At 42.1% G+C, this 5,989-nt stretch overlaps 1 protein-coding gene across 4 annotated transcripts in view; it reads left to right on the top strand.

Annotated features, from left to right (window-relative positions):
- tmem132e (transmembrane protein 132E) overlaps window positions 1–5,989 on the top strand; it is a 483,984-nt gene that overhangs the window by 299,518 nt on the left and 178,477 nt on the right. The window lies entirely within an intron of this gene.

Below are 5,989 nucleotides of genomic sequence, written 5' to 3'. Positions count from 1 at the left end.
GTAAATGAAAGTCTAGCACCTATGGATGAACCCAATGTTGCCAACTCCTCAGTAAGGAATATCGCTATTGGCTGTCCTAAAAGTTGCTAGACGTTGCTAAATGACATCATCGCCTTATTTGCATAATTGGTCATGTTTATGTAGGGGAGAGAAATAAGATTGTGGAAGAGACAAAGTGAGTAAAAAACACCCTAAAAGCATTTAGAATATATTTAGAACTACAAATTAACTACAAATTTCTTTTAGCAATTGTTTTTTTAATGTCACAATTCTCATGCGCGATTCATGTGCAGTTTGCAGTAGGGGTGAACATCTCCTGCTCTGACTGCTGCATGAGGACTATCCGCCGCCTGTGAGCGCTTTGGCACGGGCGAGGTGTCCACGGCAGCACCCGCTGCTTGTAAGAGTAATACGTGCTTTCACGTCAAAAAGTTGTCATAAGTCTCCAATAACAACAGAAAAAGTCGCCAGATTTGTCTCTAGTCGCTTTTGGTCACGAAGGGGGTCTGAAAACTCGCTAAATATAGCGACAAATGCACCTTGCTCCTATAGCTTGCTAGCACTAGCCTATAACTTCACTCCATAGTCTCGTCCAAATGTTGTTACAACAAAACACTGGGGCTTAAAACAGTGGCTCTGCCAGTCATATACACTCTATGGTAAAACTCAAGAATCTGCGGTCTTATGTTATCAACAGGCTTTGAAAATGGCTTTAACTCAAGATCCAATTACTAGGTTTCTTAGGCTTTTAACCACCACTTTGCTTAGCTGTCATGAAAATGGCTTACTTGTCTTTGATGACGACCCACAGAGTGGACCTTGAGGCAAGATTATTTTGTCAAATGAACATTTTCTGTATCAAGAATTTACAAGGCTCCTCCAGAGAAGCAGCAGCAGCACGTTATGCAACCGTTTTTAGACTGAGCAGTGCTAGTCATGAGAAAAATTAATTCTCCTTCTAAAATCAATACAGCGAACATTAAATATCCTAATCCCTTTATGTGGTCACAATTCTGTATATAATCACTTTACTGCTGCATCCTCTTTGCAGATCTCATGATCCATTTCAAAATTAAACAACCCAGTATTATGTGAATCTGGGCTAAAACAGCTTGTTTAAAACAAATGGTCTTTATTCTCAGTTTAAGAAGGGCGCACTTGCCCTTTTGGTCAAATTATTCCAAGTGCCACCTGCAAGTCTGGAACCGCAAGCTGCCAAATTCCTGATTAAATGTGGCTTGCTCGTTGCGGTGGCAGCAAACTTTTAGCAGGATTTGGGATGGTATTCCAGTTTGAATGAAATCTGATACTGGTGCAGATTAATACGGAAGAGGATTAGGGCCACTGGAAAAAAATTCTGAGAAAAAAGTCAGAATTCTGAGATTAAAGTCAGAATTCCAAGATTAAAGTCAGAATTCCGAGATTAAAGTCAGAATTCTGACTTTTTTTCTCAGAATTCTGACTTTTTCATCCAATTTTTTTTTTCAGAATTCTGAGAAAAAAAGTCGGAATTCTGACTTTAATCTCGGAATTCTGACTTTAATCTCGGAATTCTGACTTTTTTCTCAGAATTCTGACTTTTTCAGAATTCAGGAAAAGAAGAAAAAAAAAGACGTGCCCACTTTTTTTTCCCCAGTGGCCCTAATCCTCTTCCGTAGATTAGTGTGGGCATTAATATGAATAATATAATAATTTGCAATTCCACACTGCCAGCCTCGGAATGGCAGTAACTAGAATGGAGATTAGAGTCAGTAATACTTGAATCACGGATGCCTCTACAAGTATTAACATTAATACCACTTAGCCTTTAAATTCATACGTTCCTTAAACCCCAGCGTGCCAGGAAATGCCGAACGGTGCGTCTCACCGATGACAGTGTTTTTATTAGTGTAAGTGCTGTTACGCTGGGCAGCCCTATAGGCGAGGGACACCTTCTTCATCAGCCCTTATGGCGGCACTCACACCAGCAAGCTGTTTGGGAATGCTAGAGAAAAAAAATTAGCTTGAAGTGGCAACACTCCTGCAGTTAATTAACAGGAATCTCAATGTGTTGGCGCTGTAACAAACACACAGCCTGAGGGAGAGGGGAGGTAGAGGTGGAGGTGGAGGGAAGCTGGGAGGGATGGGTGGATAGATATGTGCATCTGTCAGTAATTTAAATGAGACGCGGCCTCGTGGACGAGCGGTGAGAGCGCAAGTGCCATTCGACGCATCTGTGTCACTCCCAAAAAAGACGGCTGTGTCGGTATGTGTTGATATGCATGCAGATATATGCACACGTGTATATTTACAGGCCTTAAATGCACGTGTGGATTCATTCATATCATCTCTTATACGGACTGCATTTTAAACGTTTATTCTTTTATTCATAAGGCATTTACAAACAGTCTTCCTCCCCCACACCATTCCCCAGTCTCTCTTATGTGGTTATGATACCTACCAAACTGTGTGCCTTTAAAGGTCATTACTGATGGGAATTCGTAGTATGTTGCTTATATTGATTTACCTTGTATTGTAGTACAGGATTAAATATATGCTAAAAGGGGAATAATAACTTAGAAGGATTCAGACTGACGGATTTTATATTCAGCCTACAACTAGGTCAGTGTTGTAAGACGAGCCAGCGTAGACTTCCTCCTGCTTCTGTCTTTCCTCAAGTGCTGGACTGTATCTTGACAGATATGCTGCCAACCATAATAAATTGTGACCACGTCTTCCACTCTGACAGATGGAGTGGCAGATCTTTGCACGGGATTTTGATCTGGTCCTCGAATGTCCCGTCTGTCTTCGTGGAAGAGCACTGGCCTGGATGGTGGAGGCAGTTGGTGCTTTTGAAAATGCTGGATTGCTGAAAAAATAAATAAATAATTTAAAAATGACCTTTTGTGTTTAGAAGGAAAACTGTTCATACACGGCCAAACCAAATCAGCAAGGCTTAAGTGCCCAGAGCTGTGGTAGCGTGTTAACTCGCAGTAAAATGTTTGCGTGCTTTTGACATTCCTGGCAATTTGGGCACGCTGGAACGAGTTCTGAGTCGTTAAATAAACCCACTTGTCTTCATGTGGACGGTGCACTGGAGCTATACTTGTAAAGTATGCACATCAGACGCATGCAGACGCAGGGAAAACTTTGTTTTGCGGTTATAGGGTTTTCTTTTTCAGTGATATACTTTTTAATATATCAAAAGAGGCTGTTTGTTTATACTATTTAAACCAACCTTTGGAATAGAGACTACAATTTTTGCTTTTTTGATTTGAACTTTTTGATCTGCCGACTGACTGACCTCACTTCATTCACATGAGCGTAATGTCAATTTTTGATCATTTTGATCTCTTTTAAAAGGAAATAGACAATTAATACTGTGACTGACAAGTACCTGCAGCATGAATCGTACAGGTCCCTCAGGTCCCCAGTCAAATTCAATCCTTGAGCCTAACGTCTGGTTTCAGAGCACCCGAAGGAGGGCAGCATGAAAGCTGAAAGTCGAGGCTTCAACCGACTTTACAAACCAATGGGTGACCAAACTATTTTTAAAAGATGCCTAAGTTGGGGCTCGGCAACCTTCTAGGTTAAAGAGCCATTTTACCATCTCCTACCAAACAGGAGAACAACTGGACAGTGGATTTCAATTCAATTCAATTTTATTTATATAGCGCCAAATCACAACAAAAGTCACCTCAAGGCGCTTCATAGATACAGCGAAAAACCCAACAATCATATGACCCCCTATGAGCAAGCACTTTGGCGACAGTGGGAAGGAAAAACTCCCTTTTAACAGGAAGAAACCTCCGGCAGAACCAGGCTCAGGGAGGGGCGGGGCCATCTGCTGCGACCGGTTGGGGTGAGAGAAGGAAGACAGGATAAAAGACATGCTGTGGAAGAGAGACAGAGGTTAATAACAGATATGATTCAATGCAGAGAGGTCTGTTAACACATAGTGAGTGAGAAAGGTGACTGGAAAGGAAAAACTCAATGCATCATGGGAATCCCCCGGCAGCCTACATCTATTGCAGCATAACTAAGGGAGGATTCAGGCTCACCTGGTCCAGCCCTAACGATATGCTTTAGCAAAAAGGAAAGTTTGAAGCCTAATCTTAAAAGTAGAGATAGTGTCTGTCTCCTGAATCCAAACTGGAAGCTGGTTCCACAGAAGAGGGGCCTGAAAACTGAAGGCTCTGCCTCCCATTCTACTTTTAAATACTCTAGGAACAACAAGTAGGCCTGCAGAGCGGGAGCGAAGTGCTCTAATAGGGTGATATGGTACTACAAGGTCATTAAGATAAGATGGGGCCTGAGTGGACTGATGTAACTGGGAGAAGATGACTGAGTTAAAATGAGTCCTCTTTTTCATATAGATTTGTTTTTTCCGAGCTTGTGGGAGCGACAGCTGAGTGGCAACAGAGTGACTGGTTGCCGACCTCAGTATACCTTACTCTAAACTTAATATGAAGGTTTTTGTAGATATTGCCACGATTAAACTATTAGATTTTTCAAATACTTAATCTCATTTAAGAATACAAACAATTCTCTGGTCTTTCTATATAATTATATCCAGGATGCTGTGTTAGTGCTCTGTGGCTGCGCATTGCCTCCACAATTAGGTTTTGAGAGAACAGAGGTGGTCTGGGCTCTTTCCTGATGTTATTGTCCATGCTGAAGCTTGTCATCCTCGTCCAGACAGTCTCCCTCGTGTGCTGCGTCAAGATTACACTCGCGGATTCAGTTACAAAGACGAGCCAATCATACTCCCAAAGTAGCTTACCACCAAAGTCTGCACTCATGTTTCCACCCTTGAAAACAAAAAAGAAACGCCTCGTGTTCACTGATTCCAGCATCACTGTTTTATAACATTGTATCTGATAACTGGGTAGGACAAGACCTTTTACTATAATCTCAAAGCCATTACCATCAGATGTGTTGACACGAGACTCACGAAATTCGGCTGTTATCTAATCTGATCTTCCTGTTTGTGCCCCGTCGATGAGCAGCAGCCTTTCTGTAAAAGTGATCAGAGCGGCAGTCATTTGCATCCAGCTGAACCAGCAGCAGGATGTTGAATGATCGTGACGTACCTCGCGATAATGATCATCTCCGAGATTGCGACTGTAGCATGATTACACTTTTGCAATATTTTCTCGCGCTGATTAAATTGAGTTCTGATGGCTTTTTAACACATAAAGTCACAGCTGAACACTGCCTGCAGATGCTCACAGACACTCCCAATAAGGAATTCACTTCTGTACCTATTTGATGATGTTTTCATAAATTATTGACGCTCCTGTCCTCCTCCAGCCCTGCCTCTAACTTCTTCATCCTGGGAGATTATCAATGAGAGCTCCTCTGTAATTCCAACAAACAGCTACCTCTTTTGTTCCCATCTGCTCGGCGTAGAGGCTGGAGCAGCGAGGGTCTCTGTCATGTTGATGTGAGGACAGACTGAAGCAGACACCTCCAGCTGCACCGTCTGCACCTGTCCCACCTGGAGCGCCATCAACACTGTTTCCTCCTGGTAGTGTTAATATCCTACAGCTGACAGCTTTATGCTATCTACATGCAGCTGAGGCTGGTTTGCAAAGATCAATATGGAGATAAACTTCTGAGGGATGGAGACACGTTAGGTATTTTTTACTCTTGAGACAATTCAGCAGATGTTTAACTGTGGTGAAGGTGAAGGATTGTAATTGTCCTGTCTATTGCAGGGGATTTTATGGAAAGTGGAGACTGTGCCCCCTGCAGAAAAAAACTCATTTGTGCAAGCTGTTATTGTGACCGTTTAAATCACTACCCCATGACCAAATAAATGTATAATGTTTACTTTGGGGTCTCACCTTTAAACACAATAAATCTGCAAAACCCTGAAAACATAAAAGAAAACCCCACATTTCTTACAGGTGTAAAAGGTGTAGTTCAACCCAAATCATGACCTTTTCTAAAATCTAACCAAGGAGCCAGTCCTGCTAAGCCCCAGGGCATCAAAAACCTGATGTCA

The sequence above is a fragment of the Neolamprologus multifasciatus genome, chromosome 10 (assembly GCF_963576455.1).
Source record: "Neolamprologus multifasciatus chromosome 10, fNeoMul1.2, whole genome shotgun sequence".
Classification (NCBI taxonomy): domain Eukaryota; kingdom Metazoa; phylum Chordata; class Actinopteri; order Cichliformes; family Cichlidae; genus Neolamprologus; species Neolamprologus multifasciatus.
This window is presented reverse-complemented; position numbering and strand designations above follow the sequence as displayed.